Source organism: Girardinichthys multiradiatus, chromosome 23 (genome assembly GCF_021462225.1).
Source record: "Girardinichthys multiradiatus isolate DD_20200921_A chromosome 23, DD_fGirMul_XY1, whole genome shotgun sequence".
Taxonomy (NCBI): Eukaryota; Metazoa; Chordata; class Actinopteri; order Cyprinodontiformes; family Goodeidae; genus Girardinichthys; species Girardinichthys multiradiatus.
In genome coordinates this window covers 30,822,215-30,849,878 of record NC_061815.1, presented here as the reverse complement: position 1 = coordinate 30,849,878, position 27,664 = coordinate 30,822,215, and the positions used below count along the sequence as shown (strand labels likewise).

General features: G+C 39.1%; 2 protein-coding genes across 8 annotated transcripts in view; one reads left to right on the top strand and one right to left on the bottom strand.

The window, feature by feature from the left end:
* Positions 1–19,779, bottom strand: part of flrt1b (fibronectin leucine rich transmembrane protein 1b) — a 58,996-nt gene extending 39,217 nt beyond the window's left edge. The window contains exons 1-3 of one of the 6 annotated variants that reach the window (XM_047353211.1): positions 19,662–19,771; positions 14,826–14,926; positions 14,382–14,513 (exon numbers count right to left, since the gene is read on the bottom strand). The gene's annotated coding sequence lies outside the window, so the exon portion shown is untranslated. Of the gene's footprint in view, positions 1–856; positions 921–11,868; positions 12,019–14,381; positions 14,514–14,825; positions 14,927–19,661 lie in introns of those variants that run through there. The other 5 variants (XM_047353209.1, XM_047353208.1, XM_047353210.1 and 2 more) reach the window with 5 other exon arrangements.
* Positions 1–27,664, top strand: part of macrod1 (mono-ADP ribosylhydrolase 1) — a 226,039-nt gene that overhangs the window by 71,549 nt on the left and 126,826 nt on the right. The gene's annotated exons all lie outside the window — the stretch shown is intronic.

Below are 27,664 nucleotides of genomic sequence, written 5' to 3'. Positions count from 1 at the left end.
TATTCTGGCTCATCTTCTATTCTGTTCTAATTCTCTAATTATAAAATCATGCTGATGGAGTCCTTCATGTCATTTCTTTCATCTTTTGAGTAGCACGGTTACAGAACTTAGGAGCCTACAAAGAGAACACTTTCATAAATTACAGATCTTCTTCTCCATGATCTCTGCATTCATTAGTAGCTTTATACCTTTGCTTTTTCCATTTGCTTTTTGAGGCTTTTACAAAAAGAGAATAAAAAAGACAGCATTCTTCATCCCATCAAACTTCTCCTTCACATTAGAACATCTTTGCTTCGTCTTTGCTTTTCTTCTACAGCTGGCTTTATTTTCTCTGTCGGCAGCCATTCCTCCCACAGTAACAAACACAGTGTATCATAAATGTCAGTCATCGGTGATACAGTTTTCTTTAGTTATTTCCCATTAAACTGGAGCAGAAACGCTGTGCAGCAAGAGTTCATCTGAGCCTTTTATTAAAGTAAAAAGTTTAAAATGGATATTTTTGCTCCTGTTGTGACAATCGGGTTTCGAATCAGGTTCCAGCTGCTCAAATGCAATGATAACCTTTTTTTAGGTCTTTGTTTTTAATAGCTGACCAGTGTTTTGTGTGTCACCTTCTTTTTATTGGTCTGACTGAGTTTATGAGTACAGTGTGCAGAATCTGTTCATGCCTGTATAGAAATTATTTTTTCAGTTTTATTGTAACACAACGTAGCTATTGTTGCGTTTTTTCAGGTTGTAATGGTGTTCAATCAAATGTAGTATTTCTGAGGGCTCCTGTGGAGGGTTTTAGGGCAGGTGAGGCATTAGTGACGGTACTGTAATGTCAATCCTGCTCAAACAACAGCTCAGCTCTGACCTTTTCTCTGTGCGACTCCAGCAGCCTCTGACCCATCTGGATCTCCCACACAGGCCCCCCTCCACTAAAATACAAAAAGTCATAAATCAGTTTACCACAGCCTGTTATTTGTGTTTGTTAATGTCTGAGTTTTAAAAGCAACCTGAATGGTTCAAAACATAAATAAATCTGGCATTTCTTTAATTATGTAGCAGCACACTTTGTTTCTATGTCATGTTGTCTTGTAGCCTAGATTGTAAAAAGAATAAGTTAATATGATAATCAGACCCTCATAGCACAAAATGTCAGTGCAAATGAATCTGTTCATCGTGTCTTTACTGCGAGTGGTTAAAACTATTTGCTATTTGCAAATAAAAAATAAAGACGTTTATATTGCCTTGCAAAAGTTTTCATGCCCCTTGAGATCCACATTTTGCTTTACTGCTTTAGTCCTTTGTGGTATGCCTCTACATCTACAGACTTAAACGGCCAGCCATTCTTTGAAAAATAGCTCCAGCTCAGTCAGATTGAATAGAAAGAGTCCATAAACATTAAATTTCAGACCTTGCCACTGATTCTCAATTGCTTTGAGATCAGGACTTTGACTAGACCATTCTAACACAGGAAAACGCTTTCATCTAAACGATATGATTTTAGCTCTGGCTGGATGATTAGGGCTGTTTTGCTGCTGATAGGTAAAAATCTGCACCAGTCTTTGCAGCCTGAAGTTTATTTCTCCCAGAGTTTCCCTAGATTCAGCTCCATCCATCTCCTCATCAATTCCTAACAGCTTCTCTTGGCCTGATGAAGAAAAGCATCCCCACAGCATGATGCTGCCACCACCAGCTTTCACTGTAGGGATGGTGTGTTCAGGGTGATGTGCAGTGTTATTTTGCTCCTTGCTCCACATTCTCACTTGCAGTGAGAATGTGGAGCAAATTTGTGGCATGCTAACTATAACTATCCTGTCAACACATTCTTCCACCTGAGCTGTGGATCTCTGTAACTCTCCCAGAGTTAGTTAAAACACTCCACAACTTTATCCCTGACCTGTCTGGTGTGTTTCTTGGTTTTTTTAAATGCTCTTTTCTGTGCTGGATTTTATTTAGACGTATCAGAATAAAGAGAGATGAATACAAATGCGCACACCATGGCTTTCACAATGTGCTACTATGTCTGTCACATGAAATCCCATAAAATTAACTGGAGGTTGTAGCTATAATATGACATAAGGAGAAACATTCATTAGGTGTGAATACTTCTGCAAGGCAATGTCCCATGTACAGGTCCTTCTCAAAATATTAGCATATTGTGATAAAGTTCATTATTTTCCATAATGTCATGATGAAAATTTAACATTCATATATTTTAGATTCATTGCACACTAACTGAAATATTTCAGGTCTTTTATTGTCTTAATACGGATGATTTTGGCATACAGCTCATGAAAACCCAAAATTCCTATCTCACAAAATTAGCATATTTCATCCGACCAATAAAAGAAAAGTGTTTTTAATACAAAAAACGTCAACCTTCAAATAATCATGTACAGTTATGCACTCAATACTTGGTCGGGAATCCTTTTGCAGAAATGACTGCTTCAATGCGGCGTGGCATGGAGGCAATCAGCCTGTGGCACTGCTGAGGTCTTATGGAGGCCCAGGATGCTTCGATAGCGGCCTTTAGCTCATCCAGAGAGTTGGGTCTTGAGTCTCTCAACGTTCTCTTCACAATATCCCACAGATTCTCTATGGGGTTCAGGTCAGGAGAGTTGGCAGGCCAATTGAGCACAGTTATACCATGGTCAGTAAACCATTTACCAGTGGTTTTGGCACTGTGAGCAGGTGCCAGGTCGTGCTGAAAAATGAAATCTTCATCTCCATAAAGCTTTTCAGCAGATGGAAGCATGAAGTGCTCCAAAATCTCCTGATAGCTAGCTGCATTGACCCTGCCCTTGATAAAACACAGTGGACCAACACCAGCAGCTGACACGGCACCCCAGACCATCACTGACTGTGGGTACTTGACACTGGACTTCTGGCATTTTGGCATTTCCTTCTCCCCAGTCTTCCTCCAGACTCTGGCACCTTGATTTCTGAATGACATGCAGAATTTGCTTTCATCTGAAAAAAGTACTTTGGACCACTGAGCAACAGTCCAGTGCTACTTCTCTGTAGCCCAGGTCTGGGGAATGCGGCACCTGTAGTCCATTTCCTGCACACGCCTGTGCACGGTGGCTCTGGATGTTTCTACTCCAGACTCAGTCCACTGCTTCCGCAGGTCCCCCAAGGTCTGGAATCGGCCCTTCTCCAAAATCTTCCTCAGGGTCCGGTCACCTCTTCCCGTTGTGCAGCGTTTTCTGCCACACTTTTTCCTTCCCACAGACTTCCCACTGAGGTGCCTTGATACAGCACTCTGGGAACAGCCTATTCGTTCAGAAATTTCTTTCTGTGTCTTACCCTCTTGCTTCAGGGTGTCAATAGTGGCCTTCTGGACAGCAGTCAGGTCGGCAGTCTTACCCATGATTGGGGTTTTGAGTGATGAACCAGGCTGGGAGTTTTAAAGGCCTCAGGAATCTTTTGCAGGTGTTTAGAGTTAACTCGTTGATTCAGATGATTAGGTTCATAGCTCGTTTAGAGACCCTTTCAATGATATGCTAATTTTGTGAGAGGAATTTTGGGTTTTCATGAGCTGTATGCCAAAATCATCCGTATTAAGACAATAAAAGACCTGAAATTTTTCAGTTAGTGTGCAATGAATCTAAAATATATGAATGTTAAATTTTCATCATGACATTATGGAAAATAATGAACTTTATCACAATATGCTAATATTTTGAGAAGGACCTGTATTACTAAAATAATTATATAATCTTTGGCAGAATATCCTTTGTTGATTAAAAAGCATGCATTGTGACTAAATAAATGAACAGTTAAAGTAAACACAGACCCATCGCCAGCATGGCTGTGTGGGATTGCTTTGATATGATGACAGACTCTGAACAGCCCACCACTAGTCACCAGTTTTACGTTCAAACATCCAGTTTTTTATATCGCGAGGTTTCCTAACTGAGGGAAATGACCCAGAAGTATCTACGCTGCAGCCCTGATAAGAACCGCTTGAAGTCTCTAAATGCTGAGAAAAGGTGCTTTAGTGCTTTCTCTCTTATCTCCTTTTGCATAGGAAATACCGGACCATCCTTTTTGAATGGAGCAAAGATAAGGCCATCCCACAGTTCCTTACGACAGCAGCATTAAAAGTGAAGCACCGCGGGCTTATGTATCAGAGTCAGCACAGGGTTAGTGGATTACTACGTGGGAATAGGATTTATAAGTCAGCATGGTTGGAATGATGAAGATACTTGTATGCTTTTAGAAACTTAACAATTATCCTAACACAGTTGCTGTGTTAGGATAACACTAAATGACCGGTTTCAGTAAGAATAAGGTACACAGCCTGCTTTAATTTCTGTTTTTCATTCTGGAGCATTCATCATGGTGCAAAACGAGCCCGTGCACAGCTCGGTGTTACTGCAGTTGAGGTGTCTTTGCCCCAAAGTTGTCTTTATGAATTCTCCTTCATATCTTCTCTTGATCTCAAGATGTTTTCTGGGTCAAGTAAAAATACTTCAGAAAACACTTCAAGTTGGGTCGATTTCTCTAAAAAAGATCTGTTACGTCTTTCCTCCCCACTGTACTTATCACAGATTTCTGCTGAAAACGGCTGGAGTTTATGGAGAAAGAGACTTGTTATACAGCTATTCTCAAGAGCGTACACACCCCTGTTAAAGTACCGAGTTTTTATGATGTAAATCTTTCACAGTTCAGCTTAAACAAATCTGTTTGAAGGAACAATAACTGATTGAAAAGGTGTTACAAGCACAAGTTACTACCTTTCGAATCTAAGTCAGCATCCAGATTTTCTTAGAGAGAAGAAAATCTAGATGCTACCTAATAGAAGATTATCAACATCCCACATCTTTACTTATCAATATTTTATTACTCTCCAAATCTGCCAGATTGTGAGTCCATAGCCCTCTTTAGGTGACCAGACAGGGTTACTGTCAGGTTTATTCTGGACTCCAGCTTGGCCATTTCAAAACTTTGATTTTCCTCCGTTGAAGCTTTCTAACAAGTACTAACCAAAGGTTCCTGCAGGTCCTTTACTGTTGCTGTCAGCTTATTAGTAGCCTCCTTGACCAGGATCCGTTTTGTTTTTTCATTAATTGTGGAAAGAAACATCTAGTTTCTATGATGAAAACTGGTTTCCCATATTTTTTGTGTCCTTCTCCTGACTGATACAGTACATTTGAGCAGTAGGATCATTTTGATTGTTTGTAACCTCTCTGCAAACTAGCTAAAGCCATAGTTTTATGTCAAATAATGCAAATGTGAAGAAAGTTTTTTTTAGGCCAGCTGAACTTTTATTTATATTTACTGTAACTGATGCTAGATGTGTACCCAGAGAAAAACTGTGATTGCTGAAGCTGAATTTAAAGGTGCTTCAGCAAAGTATTAGTTAAACACTTTGCTGTGTAGCCTTAGTGTTTTTTATCCAAAAAGATTTGTTTATTCCTCAGTTGTTTAGTATATAACAATAAAATTAGAATAAGGGTTTAAAATTATTTATCATGTTTTCATTTTAACAGGGAAGTGTACATTTGAGAGTTGCTCTACAAAAGCTCAACTGGGAAAAATTGACAACTCTTAAGAAAGACACAGTGTTCTAATTTCTTCTGTAAAGCAGGCTGTGTGAACATGGATAAGTTTGTTAAAGTAATATTTCAGCTACAACTTTTATCATTGAAAGCAAACAAACAGAAAAAGTATATGAAAAACCCACGAGTGGAACAGATTGTTGCAGCTGATTGCCCACACTCACCCTCCTTCCAGAGTATTTGCATTAATGCTAATTAGGACGACTGTAGGAAAATAACAGTGTTGCTTTGAATGTGGCAGCTGCAAGGGATTGTGGGACAGGTTTATCTACATAAAGTAGGTTCAGTGAATCCTATGTTAGTGCTGTTAAAGCTAAACTAAACCTCATGTTTTTAACTTATTTTATTCGACTCTTGAACGACGCTTGAATATGTCAGCTTGGGCGGTTATAAAAGCTGAAAACGTACATATGGATCTGCCTCAGTTTTTGCAGGATTAAATTCTCCTTTTGAAGCAGATTGACAAAATAATTTGTGAAGGCTCTTTTAGGTTAAAAATGAATCAGCAGGTTGAAGGATTACCTAACAGTAGGCTGTCAGTTGCACATTCAAAGCAATTCTTTGAAACACTCAGGAGCTATGATTAATTCATTTGCATACTGAGATTCAGTTTGAATCCAGGCCGAATGAAGATAATGAGCATGTTAATCAGCTTGTCCTGGGTTTGTACCCACACAGAGTTCAGCATGTACCTTTAATTATGGGTTTGGGTTCAGAATATTTTTCCATTGAAAACGACCTTTCACAAGCTGACATCATATAAAAGGTCAGAAATTAATCCAATTAAGTTTTGACTGTTTTCCTGTTCTAATGTTAAACCTAAACTGGATAGACACAGCCACGTAATTTCAGTACGGTGTAACAAATAGTTTTTTCCATCTTGGTCTTCTTGTTTGAAAAGATAATTAAAAATGTAGACAACAACAAATTGGAGCTTTTCACTGAAATTACTGGGACAACATCGTCCAAGATAAATAAAACCCCACTAGGTTGTTGCAGCTGATAGACAACTTGCAGATTCAGTGCCAAAAACTTTACAAGCTGCTCCTCCTCTGTCCTGATCTATGAGTGTATGGCGTACAGATAAACTGACTGCCTTTGTTTGGCTTACAGGGTGACATTCATGTACACCCCTGCCAAGTGTAAATGCGACGCCTCATAAATTGGATCATTAAACAGATTCAGATCACATGTTAATATCAGGTGTAAATGAGATTTCGTCATTTTGGGAATCTGCCTCTCTGTCATTTTGTTGATGTTCATTTTCTCTGTTTATACTTTATCTCTGTGGGGTGTACTGCAAAAACGCATAGATGGCTGGAGTTTGATTCAGCTATCATCAAGTCTGCTACTGAATGGAAAAAGAAATTAAGCTTATGAACAACCCATCCATCCATCCATCCATGCGTTTTTTTCAGATTTCGGTTTTAAAGCCTGCTCTCATTGGATCTGCAGTAAATTCACAATAATCTCTGTACCGGTATTTACTTTTAATTCTGCTGAGTGCATTCTTTAACAGTATGTAGTTTAGACAAGAAAAATGTTTAGAAACCCTGGGTGTACCAAACCGTAGCAAAACAAATATTGCTGTGGCTCAGTCTGTTGAACCCAACTATACAGCTGTATTTTGTCAGTAACATGAAACACAGTAGATATTATATCTATATCATATTTTCACTAGGTTGAAGTTAAAGTTCAGCGACAAGCTCAGATTGAGTAACTGACTGATTTAATCAGTCACCATGAATGTTGACATCTAAAGGAGCTGTCTTCCCAATTCTCAGTTAAGGACAATAAAATGAGCCCCAATATGTGCTTTGGTTTAAATCAGAAAGGCAGTCATCTCACTCAGTCTGAGGGCCTCTAAAGCTGTTCAGAGTGCGGTTATGAAATCATTGTTTCGGGGGCGGGTTACACTCCAAATCCGGCTACAAGCGTAGCATTTCCCACACACAGGCTTTAATAAGGTGAGGTGCCTGGACACACTAATGCACAAGTTTAGCTGGAGGTCCAAATATAGCAGACAGTCCCAGCCTACACTGCTCTTTTTTGGATTGTTGTACTTGTTAATGATGCTGCACACTTATACCTCATAAAACTACAGACTACTATTAGCTTACACATGGACAGCTAAGGCTCATCTGCTTGACCACCTTACCTAACCATTTATTAGCTTTGCACAATAGAATAATATTAATATAAAAAAACCAAACTGGCATGAACATGTTTCTCATTTGTTCAAGTTAGTAATTGATTTGGATTGGAACCAGCTCCATAATTGAGTCATTAATAAAAGGAAATGTTAAGAGCATGCCAAAGAAATTACTGTAAGTATTGTTGCTTAGTTAAATTCTGGTCCCGGTTTCATACGTCTCTCTTACATAAATTTTTAGTCATGAAACATTAATGCAGAATGTCTTGACTAATATAAACAAAGCTGAGCGTATTATTTGAAAGCGGCGTACAGTCAATCAGTCTCCACTTTTAATAGGCCTAAGTAAGATGTATATTGAGGTTATAGAGATGATGAAGGTCATATTTTGTAAAATAATGAATCAGTAGATGAAGAGAGTGAGAAATCAATCAGGTTGGCGTGTTAGATAGGGGGTTGAAACCGCCTGAGGAGAGCAGACATATTACTTAGATACATGAAGCACAGCACAGCCATGGGGAGGTGACCCGATGCTCTTGAACATGAACATGCAATCACACACTGGTAAACCGAACAAACTGCCACCAGGGAAAATGCCTGCTCTGCTGATGAAAAGTGCGGGGGAGTTGGAACCTCGAGTGATGCCACAGGGATTTTACATTAAACAGTATAGAATAAATTGACTGATTTTAGAGAGTGAGGAAGGGAGACAAACAGTTTCCCGTACATCATAGTGAAGGAAACACAAATGATTGCTTTAAAAAGGCACTCCATGTAATATGAATGAAGAAGATTCCCCTCCCAGCTCTATGAGACAGTCTTTTAGATCCCTGTTTTGGTTTATTCTACTTTGACGAAACTCCAAGAACCCCACTGAAAGATAAATGCCCACCACCGCACGGCATTCAGGCAAGTTTGTGTTGAAAATGCTTGCATATTAGCATATAGAGAGAAACATTTTCCCTTTTGTGGAGACTAGAATACAGCAAGAGGCAGACTGAGACACATTCAGTGTGAAAGGTTCTATAAGGAATAGAGGAGCTCATAAAAATCTGAATTATATATGTAAAGAATATTCACTCACTGGCCAATTTATTAGGTACAAGTTACCGGTGTTGGGTTGGACCCTCTTTTGTCCTCAGAATGTCTTAATTGAACAGGGTGCCAGAACCTTTCCTGAGAGATTCTGGTCCATATTGACTTGATAGCATTGCACAATTATTGCAGATCCATCTGCTGCACATCTATGATGAGAACCTGCCCTTCCACCACACCCTAAAGCTACTCCACTGGACTGATATCTGGTGACTATGGAGGGTAGTGGAGCACAGTCATGTTCAAGTAACCAGTGTGAGATTATTTGTGTTGCTGGAACCAGGACAGTTTTCAAAGATCGGGTTATGGCTATTTTGCCCTCTCATTATTTTGTACCCATGCAGTTTTGGTTGCTCCAGGTGCATCTGTCACAGGATTTTTTATACCAGTCATGCAGCAATCCATGCCAGCTCTCTTTGACAGATGATGATTTACAGCAGCGGCTCCCCTTGTAAAGTATTGTTTGGTTGTACCAAAACGGTTAGGGACCAGTTATTCAAAGGCACTTTCTATAATCTAGTCATAGTCTACTCTAATGAAGTATGGTTTTGGGAATCCAAAACTCAAAAATCTACCAGCAGGAAGCTGCTCATAATGAATTTGGTTTGAGCAGGAGTCATAATCTCTCATATTTCATTGGTCTCAACTTTCAAAACAGGAATACCACAATCAATGGAAATAGTGTGCAAGACAATACACAATTATATTAAAATCATTTTAAATAACAGCAAACTATAATAATAATAATAATTAATAACTAATTACTGTACTGGTACTCTGTCTCTATATTCAACAAAGACACATAACTACCAAGATGAATACACTGACACCTAAGAGTTAACAACATGTATATCAAATTTTAGCAGGTTGGGACTAAATTACAATGCATTGGTATACGAAATGCAGATATGAATGGACAAAAAGACCAAGAACCTTCAAGCAAAATGCTAAAACTGATGAGAACAGAAAATCTTGTAGGTGGATGGATCCTCTGTCATGCCTGGCCTCAACAAAAGATCTACCTGGCAGTCTGTAGGACCCAAAGTATCCACTTCAAACATCCTGGTGCAGATTAGGTCCTCTGTTTATCTATGTCCCCACAGGTTCTCTGCCTTTAGTAAACATCCAAATCTCAACCTCTTGACCTGCCATGCTTGTTTTGTTTGTTTATAATTCGTTGCAGTACTTCAGGGCTGCAGTAGTATAATAGAAAAGCAACTGGGATTGACCCACATTTTCACTTTCTGACTGAGCTTCAGGATTTTGATCACTAGGATCAACATGTGAGGCATAAGTGGCAGTGAAGTCCATTCAGGTGGCCTAATATGTATATGTTTTCAGCAGTTAGACTTTAAATATGTGGCACCTTAAATATAGCTTAGCAGATATTGCATCCACCTGGTTTTTGAGACTGGGACGCTGCACATGTTGAGATGATGATGCATCGACAGTGCTTTGGTGCTATGATGATATATTGTTAATTTCTGAGTTTGTTCATACGGTACTTTAAAGGCTGTTTCATGCTATAAAATGATTTTTCCAATGAATCTCATCTCTATCAATCCAGTAGAGATTATGCACACAGTGTGAACAGGGGTAATCTAAAATGCAGTTTTTCTTGTAAACAGTTGTAGCCTGTTGAGCTTCTGCTTGTAACACAGACCCCTCAGATCTTATTTTAATGCTGTATTTTATAGCCTGCAGTCAGCATTTGCATCCTGATTGCAGAGCTGCACAAGTCAACGGTACAAGACGAAGGGCTGATTAAAAGACCAGATTAATCTGTCAGGAGTAATTCTTGGAGTTCAATTAGGGCCTACAAAAGCGTTAACAGCAGGCACATGCTGTGCAGAACACGTCCGCATTTACATATCCTTTAGCATCAAGTGCTGTTAAAAACTTGCCGCTGGCTTGGTGCAGCCTGCAGGATTTTTGAGACAAAAACGTCTATTCCTCTATCTGGGGTTTATTTCGAAATTTTGTGTCGCAATTTCACAATTTCTAAAAGGCTTATTGTGTTTTTTTTCTTTCCCCCCCCCCGGTTTTATAGGTTCAAAGTGAGAGTTATATAAGCAGCTCTCCCCTCTTGCTTTTGGATGGATGAATAAGAGGAGATCAAAAGGGAGGCGATAAAGAAAGAGTGTCTGCTGCCTTCTCTTCTTCTTTATTCCTGCTACATTTTGCCATGGCAGTTCCCTCTAACTACACGACTTGGCCTGGATTCTCCTTTTCTCTTCTGTCTCTCTCTAGGACATTACACTTTAATCTCATGTTCTCTGCCTCTCTCTGCCTCCTTCTCTCTTGCCCCTCTATCTGGCATCCATCCATCCATCCATCCATCCATCCATCCATCCATCCATCCATGTCTCTAATCCCATGTTCTGTAGATCTTTGGCCCTGAGAATATTATTCTAATCTGCAGTCTCGGTGTGATGTGTGACTACAGTAATCCCTTACATGTATTTACTCTGCGTGTGTGTGTGTGTGTGTGTGTGTGTGTGTGTGTGTGTGTATGCTTGCGCATATATCTTTGCATCAAGCAGGAGATTTTCGACAGTTTTAGTGGAATGAGTGTAGTTTTTGTTTGTATGTGGTTTTAGTCCCGCTTTGTCCCACTCAAAGTGGAGCCGCAAAGCACAGCTGTTGGCGCACCAGTGACAGATTAGGGGATGGGGGGGCGTCTTGTTCTCATGCACAGGCACAAACACATAATGGAAATAACGGCACGGAATTATACTCTGATTAAACACACACACACACACACACATCGCTGCTCCTGTGGAGGATAGAGACTGGGAAGATCGTGCAAGAGGGATTTTTTTATCTTCACAAAGTATAACCTCCTTCTTTAACCTCGTTCTGGTTGAAACTCTCCAGATTTTCAGGTTAAATCTCCAACTTTTTTGCTCCATATTGCTGCGTAAAAGCGCTCCAAAGAGTCGGCTGCATACAATACCAACACATGCGCATGCATGCAGAAGCATACCGAGCGCGACAGTCCTGACTGGACTCCCCTCACTCCGTCACCCCCCACAAATGCACAGACATCAATACGAACCAGAACCATACCTATGTGAGCCTTTGCGCCCCTCTCCTGCTGGCGTTCCTTGGGGCATCCCTTTCTTTGCCATCCTCTCCAGTTAGCGGATATTACAGCACGTTCAACAGCCGCTACAGCGGGGCGAAGGATGGCGAAGCTGTCCGCACTGAAGCTACGCGACGAGCACTAACTCCCACCCCGCTGTTTTACTCTGCGCTCTGTAGTGGGGTAATGCGTGTGGGGGAAACGTGTGTGCGTGGGATTTAGAGAGAAGGTTGGGTGGATGTAAACCTACCCCCCTCACACATCTCCGTGCTCCCGTAGTTTGCGCTTAGTGCGCACCGCTCAGGTGTCATCTGCGTCAACTTAAGACTTCAACTCAAAAAGATGAAGCTGAAGTTGGTATCAGATTCGACGCTCGACTAAAGGGCTGTTCTGCTACATTTAACGAGACTGGACAACTCAGCTTTAGTTGGAAATCTAAAATATTTGAAATGATCAAGCTTGGTCTGGATTATTTTGTGGAAAACGTGTTGTGTTTTGTGAGTCCTTCATGCAATTTGAGAAAACTCAAAAAGGGACCATTTTTAATCATTTTTGCCTTTATATGGGTTCCAGCTTGAATTAGAAAAGCTAAACCTGGGCAGCAATATTTATTTAGCCTTTTTATATGTTTTAACAAAGAAACAAAGGTTTTGCAGATGACAAACTGTTTAATAGTATATACCTTCATGTTCTGTAAAATAATTCTGTCCAGGATTGGACTCTGTAAGCAGTGAGGCTTTTATGTTGGACCCAATATTAAGAGGTCTTAAGCCCAAAAAAGGCTAAAATATTGCAAATCTTTGAGTTATTTGCAAATTGAATGATGTTACAATCGGTGATAAATAAATCAGTGCATATTTAGTCTGTCTAGTTTGTGTAGTTTTTATGAAGCCAGTGGTTGTAATTAAAGATGGATCCAATCTTAGTTGGTGTTAGGCCTAGTCTTTGGAAATAAACTATGTTTTAGAGAATTTGCCTTGAGTGTTGAACAGGTTCTCACCAGGTTTGGGCCTTCTAGGTGGTCTATCTTTAAGATGGACCACATCTTACGCTAAACAAAAAACCTAAAAACCTAAAATTCTAAATTTAATCTAAATTATTCTCTGTCAATAATTTAGAGTCATTCTGCCCACGTTTGGGCTGTGCTGTATTTTTTAAGATGGACAAGACCTTATGTGGTCTCAAGCTACAAATTCAGCTTTAAAAATGAATGAATGATTCTCCCCAGGGTTGGGCTAGGTTGTGTAGTTTTTTAGATAGTCCTTATCATAGGTGTGCTTTTGTAAAAAAAAATATATATATATATATTTTATGTTTTTGACTTGGTGTATAGTGATTTTAGTTTTCCCAGTTTCCCAGTTTGACCTATCTGTTTTGTGTGATTTTCAACCTGGACGCCATGTAGAATGAAACTAAGTTAAGGCTTATAGTCTCAGTTTTTCCATAAATTGAATTAAGAAATCCCAAAAGTCAAACCATGTTTCATAGACTGTGATAAGCCTAAAATAATACTAATAATAATAGTAATAGATTAGACGAGGTACCGAGTGGGAACCTTCAAATCACATGCTAACTTCAACATCGTGTTAAAAAGGAGCTTTTGACATGACGTGAATGGCTCATATTTTCCCAGCGCCCTCCTCAGAGGTCTGAGCGATAAACACCGACAGTAAAGGAGCGACTAATCTCTGTTTCCGGCTCGGTTTATCCCTCGGCGTCTCCAGTCCGTTTTCATAAAGCGAGCGTGTTTAGCAACAGCTTGACAGGTGTCGCCTCCAGCGCACCTCCTACCCTCCTCCTCCTCCCCTTTGTCCCGTACGGAGGCTGTTTTCTGTCCCGGTGTGTGAGCTCTATAGGGGCTGCTCCTTACCGCGGCTCTTTGTGCTCTGTTATAGGGTTCAGCAGGTCGCCACGGTCCGACAGCTCCTGACAAGGCGCTGCGCAAGAAGAATGACAGGTGCGCACCCAAAGCCGCTGCCGCTGTGAAAGTATTCACCCCCTTTCAAGTTCTCTGTCGGTAGACCTCAGACTTTAATGTATCTTAAAGGGATTTTATGCGTTTGACCAACATAAAATAGTGAATAATAATGAAAGTGCAAGGGGGGGGGGGTATGCATGATTCTGGAGTTATGTTACAAATAAAAATCTGAAAAGTGTGGCATGCATTTTATTCAAGTCAAGTCAAGACTTTGTAGGATCATATTTTGCTGCCATCACAGCTGCTAGTATATTTGGGTGTGTCTACCAGCTTATTTAGATTCTAGATATTTTTTTTCTACTTTATGAAACAACTCGAGCTTAGTCTGAGTGGATGGAGAGTGTCTGTAAGTATCAGTTTTCAAGTCTTCGCTACAGGTTTAACTGTATGCCAAGGGTCATTTTCCTTCTGGAAGGTATGGTTCCTCATCCTCTATCAGGTTTTGGTTCTGCAGAATTCAGTCCTGTTAACAGATTCTCCCACCTGAGCAGTGGATCTCTGCTGCTCCTCTAGACTTACTATGGGCCTCTTGGCTGTTTCTCTGCTAAATGCTCTCCTCACTCATCCTGTTAGTAGAGAAGGACAACCATTTCTTGGTATGTTTGCAGATGATAGATGATGCTCCTTGGTCTGCCTGATGGTGTTTGTTTACTAAAAAAGGCATCACATAACAGCTTTATTCATACTGATATTAAATGACAAACAAGTGGAGACTAATTAGGTGGTTTCTGAAGACAATTGGTTGCACTCTATTTTATTTAATGATATCTGAGTATAGGGGGCGTAATACGCGCATCACGCTTTACAGATTTTTATTTAAATAAAACATTTTGAAAACATCTATCTCTTTCATTTTAAGTCAGAGTTGCATGATGCTTTGTGTTGGTGTGTCACAGGAAATCCCAATAAAATGCATTGACGCTTATGGTTCTAACACTGCACAATGTTAGTTCACAAAAATACCTTTGGAAGCGTGCAAACAACGGTCCACAGGTCTCAGAAAATCAGTGTTTCATCCAATGAAATATACTTTGTTGCTGCATGCAGGCAGCCCAGCCAGAAGCCTGTGGCAGAAGAGAGAAAGTAAGTACTCAAAGTTAATGTTTTTGTGGCTTTTAAGGTTATAGAGAGGGTCAATCACTAGATTTCTTGAACAATGTACTAAAACTAATTAACTATTTAATCAACTCATTAGTTTGAAAATCTTGTTTGATATTGAATATTCATTTAATTTTCTGAGTTGTACTCCACATGAACTTAAAAATGGGACCCCAGGTTTAGCCTCAATTTCCTTGGGTCCAGCTCCACAACATTTCTTCTATTTGGTCAGTGTTATCCTTCACTGTCCAGTCAGCTTGAGTCATAAATAAATATTGTGTCAAATGTAGTTGTAACTGCAGAATCACATGACTTTTACATACAGATTTGTTTCAAACCTGCAGAAACCTGAATTACAAATACAAGTCTTTTCTACAGGAGTACCAACTGGTTTTTACTGGGAAATTTCTCTCCCAAGCTTACAAAGCTTGCCTTACATGTACAACATAATCCTGGCCCAAATATTCTTCCATATTTCTCCCCTAATTTAAAAAGAGGTCTGTTATTAATCTAAACATACTAGCTAAAGTAACACAGTCACTCTCCCCTGTGTCACGTTGGACTTATCAGACTTGGAGGTCAAACACAAGGTTCCTCCAGGCCTTTCAGACTCCTAACTCGGAGTCAACGCTGGTTAAATTGATATTGATGCGTTTTAATTCAGTCTTCGTGACCAATGATTTTTATTTGCCTTAGAGGCACACCTCACAATTAATTAGCATTTATTACCTTTGGGCTGAAGAGTCATGACAGCTCAGCCCCTTTGAATGCTGCATACACAGCAACAATCAAAGCAGCTTTTGCTAGCAGAGTTTTAGCCATACCAGATCTGGGTGCAAACATGGGGAGTCCCTTCATAATCTCCTGTTGTGCACAGAGGTACCCAACTCCAGTGGCTTTGCACACAGGGACAACTGTAGAGGGAGCGTGTGGCCCTTGGGAGCCTGGATGCAGGTGTTGCTGCTGCATCACCAGCACCCTCTGGCGCTTCTCCAAAGATGGCCTCCAAGGACTCTGTCTGAATCATTTTAAAAGCCTGCTATACCAGCCTTCTAGGCCACAGTAACAGCGTTATCCACAACTCCATCTTTGAACTTTAAATCATGCATAACGGCCTTTTTTTCACATGAACCTGCTCAGACTTCTATTTAAATGATCTCATGCATCCACGTTATGTTGCATTACTGCTTTACTCTGTATCCTATCTCATCCAGTGACATACCCTTACATATATCTGATACACTCAATGAGGCAGTACTGCTTGATTTGTCGTTATCATTCCACGGCTCAAATTATAGTGTGCAGCTTGACCCATTTTGTATCATAATGTGAGACGCTGACATGAACGCCCGAGGTGCAGCACCGTATAATGCAATTTTATCCAAGCTGTGTTTAAAAAAAGGTTATTATAGTCAGCTTCTGTTAGGATTGCATCAGCAAGATTTTCCTTCATCTCTGCCGTCTCATGCGTGCCACTGAGAATATCAAGTATAGAAAGTTGGATCTATTGCATGCTGCAAACAGTTTTTGCATCTTTTGCCGGAAATTATTTGAAAAGGTAGGTCAAGTTCCTTGTAGGGTAATGTATACATTTTTAATGTTGTTTTATGTAAGTCTGTATGAAAAATAGAAGTAGTTTTCCTGTAGGTATTATTAGTGCGTCTGTGTTGAATTACTGTAATTTATGGTGTAGATTTTCCTCGTACTATTAGTTAATAGCCCTGCGCAGGCAATTACTGTCTTAAGTAAAAGTAGGTTAAAGCATTAACTGTGAAGTCCATCCAAGCTCTTTAAGGAGAAAGAACAACTACATAACTTCGATGAAATATTGATTTCATTCAGTGTTTACAAGACAGCTTTCAAGCTAATGATGTTTTAATCAGTTTTGGATATTTTTAGGCACCGTTGAGGCCCACAGAGTTGGCCTAAAATAAGCTACCTCTTGGAAACTTTAGAAATAAAGTAAAAATAAATCAGATCGGTCAACCTACATACACATCTAAAGACAGAGATGGGCCTCAGTCCTATTGTATTGATTAGCTTATGAGACATTAACACAGACGCAGTTGGTTACTTGTTATGCAGTAAAATGGCCTCATACTCCATTGGATGTGGTGTCTTCAGAGGTTGAGAGGGATTCAGTGGATTATTCTGGGGGTTTTCTAGTCAGCTGAGTGTGTAGTAGTTTATGTTACATCACAACAGTATGTTTTTTTGTTAGTCATGCTAAAGCAAGCTCATTTCCTGAAGAACCTGTCAGAACTGACAGCTTGGACAGGATTATGGTTCTATGATGGGATTTGCAGCGCATGTTTTAAGAATGCTCAGGAACAGTTTTGTTTACAAGGGATGGAGATGGGCTTTATGTTGGACTTGTTTGCTTCAGCTCTATTTGTCAGCAGCACAAGGCGTTGTCAAACTAAAGAAAAGCAGAAATAGGTCTCTTTCATGTCTGACAAAATGGTCAGTGTTTGTCTTACAATTTAAGATAACTCTGGAAAAGTTTGAAATCACAATAAAACAGCAGTCTTCAGGAAATATTCACTCTGTATATTTGATTTGATCATTTACATGTTAACAAAAAATATGAAATGCTTGCCTAAGGGGTAAAGTCGATCACATTTTGAGATTGTTAAATGTAAATAGTTTAGCAATATGATTATAGAGAAAGTGTTTTAATCAAACTAAATGCTAGAAATCAGTTAGTGTAAATGGCAAATAGTCACTGTATTTTTTTGTTTGTTTTGCCTTACTAGAACCAGAGGCGATATGTTTGAGCAAAGTTGATCTAAAACCTGATGATTGAGTTCACATTTGAATTTATTTTTAGTGATTAGCACAATTAGCACAGTTAATGTTATTAAAACGACAGTCTCCGTGTGTATTCCCTGGAGAATTTAGATCCTTACCTTATATCTAAGATTCCCGAAGGTCCCAGCATGTTATAAGCGCAAAACAATAAAATAGAGCAACGTTGCTGTCTTTCATTCAGACTTCCTGTTAGCTGCTGAAACTCGTGCTCTCTTTTGCTCTCTCATGGCTTGGACAGACATTCCTCAACGTGAAGAAAACATCGTTTTCTTTTATAAAGCTTCACGTCATTGATACTGAATAAACATTCAATTTTAATTCCTGCAGCAGCAGCGTTTTTACAACCTGCCTTGTATTGCTTACATTTGTTGTAATAGAAAAAAAGATATTATCATTTTACTTTAAATAAATTTAATTTTAAAGCCTGTCATAGTGATATACACATTTCTAATCTTGTTTACTTTCAAAGGTTTAACTGATTTGCTTTGGCATCTATTTATTGGGAACCTGTTTATCTCAAGCCTTTAGAAAGTCTGTAAATTGCCAGCAGCTGTTGCTGGAACACGTTAAGAAGATTTATGACCAAAAAAACCAAAGTGAATACACCTTTACACCTCGGCTGCTTTTCTTCGCCATGACTGCTCATTTGCATACATTTGAATTCTAGTCAGCCCTTTCCCTCAGCGGTTGGAGACCTTGGCTCTTACTGCTCTTTGCTTTGCTAATTTCCACACAGTCGTATAGTTGCTGCAAGCTTGGGCGTGTGAATGTATTGAAATGAATTTCAACACACATCACAATGAAAAAAAAAACATTAGATTACATTCAGTACAGCCGGGTGACTCCGGTTATATTCCGCTTCACTTCGGTCTTTACGCTTCACTTTCAGATCTGCTTTAGCGTCAAACCAGTCCTCATGCGTGCACCTGGTTGTTCATCAGGTGTGAATGAGGCTGCAGGAAGCTTGAAAGCACATTCATATTCACTAAGATTCTGGAGCTGCTTTTGCCAAGGGGGCTGAGAGAAACCAATAAAGGACTGTAAACAGGTGCAGGAGAGAGAACTGCAATAAGATGAATTTCCTCCCAGTACTCTTTTTTTTTTTTTTATGACACAGTCATTGTATTTCTTTTCTGAACCGTCAGCTTGTTTGTTTCATTAGGCTGTAAATGTATTTCATTTGTTGAAGTTCATTGCTTTTGAAAGGTCTTTTTGTGTTAATTAATGTGCTTTCCTCTACTTTAAAAAGTAATTTCTTATGTAATTGTTCTGTAATCAATTTTTACATCACGTAGCTATTAGTTAATTTGTCCTATAAGTAGTTTAGTCCTTTTTGACATGGGGACAGCGGCAAATTGATTCAGATTCCCGAGTGGACCAAATGAATGATGGCTAGAAGGTGTAATGGTGGTTAGGACAAGTGGGCAGGGATGGAGAGGGAGGAATACACAAACAGGTTGCTCTGGGGCCTGGGGGAATAACGGGGGTGGGGGGGGGGGGGGTGAAGGTAGGAGAAGGAAAGAAAAATAAGATGGAGCGACGGAGAAAGCAGAGATGGAAGGCTGGTTCAACACAGCTGAATGTAAAGTAGATCGTAGCCTGTTTCCGTCATCATCATCATTACTCCTGTCTCCTAACATAATCCACGCGCGCACGTACGCGTGCGCGCGCACACACACACACAAACACACACATGCAGGTGAATAAACGCCAGTTTTTAGGCTGTGCCAAAAACCAGCTGAGAGCTCATTTCTTATCTGGGTTTCCTCTCACAGCCAACTTCTCCTCTATCTACCCGGGCTTTCAGCATTCAGCTCCTCTTGTTCACTTATCCATCAATCTGCTCCCCTTCTCCAACGTGTCCATTTCCCCTTTAGCTTCATCACTTACCTCCTCAAAAAGACAAAGCGCACTCCATCCTGCAGTTTTCTCTACGTTTCCGGCAAATTTAGTCCCGCGTCTCTCTCTTCTCCAACATCAAGTCTCTTTCACTTCGTCTCTGCCTCTAACACTCACTCACTCACTCACTCACTCACTCACTCACTCACTCACTCACTCACTCAACCTCCATCACCCCTCCCTCTCTGAGCCTTTCCTCCATCCCCTGACACCTCACGCTCTCCTCCTCCTCCTCAACCTCCTCCTCCTCCGTGTCAACTTACCGTCCCTCCTTCCATCTCGCCCTTTTTTCTCTCTGGATGTAGTTGTATAACTTATCACCCTGATCTCCTTCCCCACTCGATAATTGGTGTGTGTCAGCAGCAGATGCAAGCCTGCTTTATTTAGCGGCTCAGTATTAGCTATTCCAATTAGTCATCTAATACCAGTAAGAAGAAGAAACTGTTGGCCTCCACGTACTGGAGCGCTGTGGGAGAAGATGTTTGCTGTGCACCAACAACTGCGCCCGGCTTCTTCCTCTGCCGCGCGACCAGGCAGAGGGTGCTTGTGGGTATTAACAGATGGCGAAACTCTTTCCCTTGAGTATCGGCATTATTCTGCCTCTCTCTAATTAACTAGGTTTCAGTAACAAACCTTTGGGTTTGCTGTCCCCATGGTTACCCTAACACTGAACCGTGGCTGGCTGCATTTGTATGTGCGTGTATGTGTGTGACCGCGGGTGAGTGCTGTGTTTGTGCACACACTTCTTGGTGTTTGCAGCCTCCCATGTGTGTGTGGGTTTCGTCTCTATCCCTGCGTGATTGTGCATGCACATGGAGTACCTTACTTGCTTTGATGCCTTTGTTTCCCCCTTTGGTTCTGACTCAAGCACCTATGTATCTGTGCAGAGAAGAGCAGCATTAAATAGGATCATTGCACATTTATCAAAGGTCTTTTGTACCCTGGAGCAGACAATCTTAATAATTTTATAATCCTATGAATAATGATTATAAGGGAGATTTAATTATAATGGTTTTTGTGACAGGAAAGGTAACGGTAGAATTTGGAGTTAGTTCACCTTCAATGAGGCAGGATGTTGGGACTTTTTATTACAGCTTTTTTTAACCTCCTGAGGGAGTCAACTGTGAATATGTACCCAGTCCTACTACACCAAAGGACAGCTAAGCAGTCAATTCAGCATTTAGAGTGTCAGCCGGTTTACATCACACTGAGGTAAAGTGGAGAGGAGCATTAGGAAGGAAACTTCGGTGATTTTTCAACTTAGGCTCTATTTACACTTAGATTTGGGCTCAGAGTATGATAATGCATTGGAGTGCTCGCTAGTTCACCAAAATGAGTGAGAGCACCATGGATGGCATTTGCTAAACAGCTTCAGTGTAATAGCAAAGTCACTCATGTGTGACAGAATAAAACGGCTCATATTTGCAATGGACAGGCTCAGATTGTTATGGACTTTCTGACAACATAGAAAAGATCTGTGTATGAATACAGCTTTTTTTTTCTTCCCAGTTTCACCTCTTTCCATCCTGGTTCAGTCACCCCTTTCAGTGGATGTCCAATTTGCACAGAACACCAGCTACAATACACTTTACATGCAATTATCATGGGCATGAATGTCAAAATTATATTGGCATGTTAATGTTTCATTTAAACTGCTCTTTTTTCCAGGTGCTGTGCAATAATATACTAACGTTATTTAATATTTAATATGTAATTAAATAACTTTTGGTCTGTCAAGTACTTTCCTGTGAATACCAGCCCGATATGGCGGTGGTATTACTACAATAGATGAGTGATTCGAGCTATTGCATTATTGAACAGCAAACTCTGCACACACATGGAATAAATTCACAACAACTTCTCCTTAAAATATAAGAGTTTATTCACCGAAACTCTAAGTTAAAAATATTTTAACTAAACTCCTTACTAGGCTAGAACAGTTCAACTAAATCTACCAGGCAAAATGAAGGAATAAAGAAAACTAATGAACTATATACAAATGAAGGAACAAGGGGACCAAGATAAGAACCAAGGTTTATCTTGAGGATTTTGAAAATGAGGTCAAATTACTTTTAAAACTAATTAAGGACAGAAAATGGTATGTCTACAAGCAACCATTCACATGCAAAATTCGAAAGTAAGTAACATATTTTTGATAAAATAATATTTTAAAGAATGATTTGCCAAATAAGAAATAAATAACCTTTTTGGATAATTGATTCTTAATGTTGTTTAATTCAGCTACTATTATCTTTGTCAAATAATATTTAAGTAAATGATATTTGCCATATTAGAAATAAATTTTGGACAACTGATCTAATGTTACTTTAAGTAGCCATCACATGGAGTAATGGACTGATAAAATGGCAGAGAGGAACGTCTATGGATTCTCATAAGATGACAACGAGCCATATGTAAATTAGCGGTTTTGGCTAACAAAGAACGAGGCGAGTTATGTGGCTGCCACTTTAATAGTTGCTAAAATACACTTAGGTTTGACGTATTAGAGAATCATGTGATAGCGATGTTTTGGTGAAATAATTGCAATGCCAATAAGTTGTGATAAACACATACATGTCTTTTTCCTTTCTCTTGTTATTAGAGTGCTAACAACACTCTTTGACCTTTTGGAGCACCATCCTCTCTGCCAGATGTGGGCATCTACTGCAAAGAGACTTCATCCAACAGGCTGAAAATATTATTGGCATGCAAACAATGGATTCATGACACATGAATATAATAGCCAGCAATTATTGCTTTCCAAACAGCTATTTTCTGTAATAATATTGCATTGTCAATTTGTTGCTCTGAGTCCAAGTCCAGTCCTAGTTTAAAACCCCCATCCTGACTAATAAGAAGTAGTTAAAAGTCCTTATCCACATCATGGTAAAGCATCCTAAAACATTCAGCATCACGTATTTAAAGATTTATGTGATCGTATGCATACATTTGATTTTACATGTGTAGTTCCAAATGTGTGTGGATGGAAGAAAATCCACCTTTCCAACCAGTTTAGCTTTTAGAAATGCATGAAAGATGTTTGTTGTAAGCTCATTCGACCTTTGATACCTAATGGTTCGTATAAATCAACTGTATGCCAAAATGAAGGCTCATTAATTCTGGTTAGACTTGAAGCCTCATTTATAACGTTCATGAACTTATGAAATGTGGCAGGAAAGGGTCGTAACTACAGGTTAGGGTCTATAGAAACATTGTTGCTGGGAGAAAGTGCACCTGTGTGGAAACTGATTTTCACAAGCATTTTAAGTATAAAACAATGAATCTGAATGTTGTAAGTTTCAGAACACTGTGTTAACACCTGTGCGTATTACTGCATGATGGATGCCGCGGCACTGAAAAACTGTAAATGTAAGAACCTCAGTTTGCGTCTTAGATACATTTCTTGTCTTGGCTTTCCTTTCATTTCCTGGTCTTGATTCATCACACAGTGCTAAAAATCATCAGGTTCTTTTGTATGCTCCAACATGCACTGAGCGAACGTTTGTGTTGAACATGGTGAAGTAGAGAGCAAAGTGTCAGGCTGATCCACAGGTGCTCATTTCCATGTGGACTTTGATTCATAAAGGAAACTTTTCTTTAAGACATGCATGCATACACCTTTAAAAATCTCATTATTCTTTTTAGAACATGATGTTCTGAGCTTGTTAGTAAGAATGTGTTTGAACTGTTTCTTAAAATAAGAACCTACCTTGACCAGTATTTTTTTGCATCATAATGGTCCTGTCACATAGGGATAATAGAAAAGACTCATCTTGCTTGTTTAATTTTATTTCTACAATATTTATCCCGTTTTATACTTTATTTTTTAGACTAAAGGTTTGTTTTTTTCCAGTTTTTATATTGTCATTTTCCGTTTTTTGCAAGAGTTCAGAAAAGCTGAAACAAAGTGATATTTATTTGTTTTTTGTTTTTTTAGAAATGGCTCCATATACAGTTGAGACCAGATATTTACATACACAGATTAAATTGTTCCTGTTTTAGGTCAGTTAGGATTACCAAAATGATTTCTATTTTGTAAATGCCAGAATAACTAGGGTGTTTTTTTTAGTTTTTTTTTTTTTTAGTTTTTTTTCAAATTCAGAAGTTTGCACACATTTCTTTAGTACTTGGCAGAATTGCCTTTGAAACTGTATGACTTGGGTCAAACGTTTTGTGTATCACTTCACAACCTTCTCACAAAAGTTCACTGGAAATTTTGAATTTTGCGTGTTATGAGTAATTTCTTTAGATCTTTCCATGAAGTCATGCAAGGAAGCAATGCATTTATGGTGTTTTCTTAAACTTACATGCATGGCTGTGCTTGCATTTACCTGAAATGTTGTGAATGAACCTATCAGAAGCTTACAGAGACACTGAATTGTTTAAAGCACTTACATAGCACTCTCTAAAGAAGTATACACTGAGCGTCTAAGTAAATTTCTGGTTTTACCTGTATGTTTTCTTTGTTTCCTCCAGCTGCCTGTTTATTAATGGTGAGCTGGTGTTTATGTGCATGCAGACCTCAGTGGAGGCCCTTTTCATAATGTTGTTGTATACTTGTAACAGTCTCTTTGTAGCAATAGTAAAGGAATGCAGCTCTTTTAAGTTACAATTAGTTAACCTTTGTTACTACTCTGAGGTTGATGAGTGCGTCCTTTTTTATTCCATGGCATTTTCAGCAATGTCTGTGTCCAAGAAATGGAAAACAAATGCCAGCTTTTTCCTTTAAGAGTTGAGCAAGCTTCGGACTAAGTAGGTCATGGTGCTGTCCAGTTATATCTGAAGGTAGCAGTGTTTACAGAAGTCATAGCCTCTTCATGGTGTTGTCAGGCTGCTTTCTTGATGTCTATCCAAGTCTTATTCTGTATGCCTTTGTTGTGTTTATTCCTAGAGCCCTAAGAGTGCCACTCCTTAGTCTTTCCTCCAAAGACGTATGATTTTTGCTAAACACAAAACAACACTGCACATAAAAGCGCACTTGCTGTGTAAAGTGGTCATGTCTGCCATTTTATGGCCTTTTGAAGTGTTTGTGGTTTTATTTCTAAAGACCTCTTTCTAATCATAACACCTTTTGCTCTTATAAGTGGCCCTGAACAGCAAATAACATTTCAATGTAAAATATTACTCATCAGGTTTTGTTTTCAGTTCCTTAAGAAATCAAAAGGAGGAATTCATGATGACCTTAGGACTGAGAGAATATCTGTCTCTTTATGGGCCTTCTGAACTAAACACAAGATGAGTGATAGTATAGGACAAGTTGAACATCCGTTCACGGTAATTGCCGGGGCGCACAGTACAAAAGTAGGTGAAAAAACACACATTCCCACATCATGAGAGAACCGCTGCTCTCATTTAATACTAGTGACAGAAAAATTCTGGCGTTCAGTCTGAGTGACGATACTGCAGCGAGTATTAGACACACAAAAAAGAAATCTAATTTCCCGTCTCTGGGTTTCTTTTCTCTCCACATGTCACATTAGAGTGAAGCTATTCACTTTTAAGACATTTATATTACATATTCAGAGATTTTAGGAGCTGTGAAATTGGAAATTTGTTCAAAACTTTAGAAAGCCTGGAAATTATCAACGTCAGTTTAAGTAAAACAGGAAGTATGATCAACATGTCCAAACCAATATGGGATCAGTATTTTGTTTTATAGATATAGACATATAGATTTGTTGGCATCTCTGGTGAAGATGTGTAAGAAAACGCAGAAATGTATTCCCTAACTGAGAATTTTAGGAAAATACACCCTTTAATTTGAGGACATTTATGCAGTCTGGTAAAAAGAAAAAACCAACCAACTCTTCTCCTGAGAAATTATTGCTTTTAACAAAATCACTAGTGGTAAAATTAATGGCTCCCCTGCTGTCAATTCTTTGTGCAGCCCGGTTTTGCCAAGAGGATAGCACTTGCTTTTCTCTTATTACATTTCATAAGCTTGGAGAGTAGAGAGGGATTTCTGAACATATCACCTTGTACAATGTCTGCAGATGATCCAGATGTGTGGGTCTTCTTATGCTGTCTTCTCTTCAGATCATCCCACTTATTTTCTGTAGGATTTAGGTTTGGAGATGCGATGGCTATGGAAGAAAGCTCATTTCGTAATTGGTCAACCATTTCTGTCTTGATCTGGGCATCTCTTTTGGATCATTAATCTGATGAAAGGCCTAATATAGGTCCATGTTCAGTTTGCTGGCAGAGGCCAGCAGATGTTTATTGAAATAGACCTGGTATTTCAGTGGTGCCATGGACTCCTACAAGGTTCCACAGGGCCTTTGGTAGAGCAACAGGCTCACAGCATCACAGATTTTCCACAATACTTAACAGTGGCCATGAGATGTTTTCCATATACTAATTCTTTGTATCTCGTCAGACCCACCTGCAGTATTTTTTTAAGACAACTTAAATCTATTACTTCATCACAATGCTGCATATCTGCCTTTCAGTGCGACAGGAAGACAGTGTGTCGAATATAACCCTGCAGTATTAATGATATGCTCATCAGCAAAGCCACGCCATAGATTGTTTGGATTTATGAGAGATTTCTGCCATATGAGCGCCAGAGTTCTCACAATCCATATCCATTGCACCACTGCTACAGAATGTACACAACTGTGACCTGGATTTTGCAGCGATGACCCATTAACAAACTCAAGCACCACATTGCAAACGCTGTGAATGTGCTGATGATGATTCTCTCACCTTGGGATGCTGGATGCTTGAAACTGAAAATGAAAAGATTTTTTTCTCATTGTATGCAGCTGTAAACAAATAAAAAGTGGTATTTCTTTTTAAATTGGCTTAAATATATATTTATTCCTAAAAGTGCTCACGTTTTCTTAACATCTGCTTTGTAGAAATAACTAAAATCCTTACTGCTTGGAACAACTTTTTATGTGTATAAAAATACTCCTTGTTGCATTAGTATATTTTACATTGGTAGATATATGTAGTGTTGTGAAAAGTAAACAGATTCTTTCTGTTTTGCTTTTTTTACACTTAAATATTTGAGCTGATCAAGCAGTTTTTAATACCAGACATAGATAAATTGATTAAATACAACAATCAGTTTTCAAATGATTCTTTTTAATAAAAAAACCAAAAAAACTACTTGGCCCTATTTATAAAGGAAATTGCTCCCTAAACCTAATGGTTGTGCCACCAGCTACCATAAAGCATCTTTTACATCACTAAGGAGTAATTTTGGCCCACTCTTTTTTGCAGATTTTTTTTTAATTCAGCCACATTGCAGGGTTTTCGAGCAAAACTTGGCTGGTTTAAGATCAGTTGGATTCAGGTTTGGACTTCGACTCGGCCACTCAGAAAATGTTTTTTTCATTTGTTTTTAACCACAAGACCCTACAACTTCACCTTACTACACGTAAGTTAAAGGTCACAAACTGATGGCTGAACATTTTACTTTAGGATTTTTATGATATCTAGAAAGCAGAATTCATGGTCTTATCATTAACAGCAAGTTATCCAGGTCTAGAACTGAACTGGAACATCTAAGCACCCAGGACTATCACATTACCACCACCTTTCTTTAGATTGGAACATGATGTGGTGTTTTTGAGATCTCAAGGCCTGCTTTATTTTGCGAGATAGTTTTTATTAATTAATTTCTTCATTCAGGCCTGAGCGTGGCTAGTCAGGTATTACTCTGCTTTCAAACAAAAAAAACCTGATAACAAATAATTTGTGATTTAGCAAGGTTGGTAATTACTTTTTCAGATACGGCCATGTTGGCTTTGATAACTGATTTCTCTTATTGAAGTAATTAGAAAACTGCATTTTGTATTTACTCTGGTTACTTTTGTCTGAAACTAAAATGAACTTGATGATTTGAAGGCAGAAGAAATCTGTGAGGGGTTAAATACTTTTTCACAACTCTGTAGCAAGAATACACATCTTTAGCTCAGCGCCCTGCAGTTTTACTATCTGCGAAGGCTTTCTCTTTGTGTTTTGCCTTGTTTAATGGATTGTTGCCA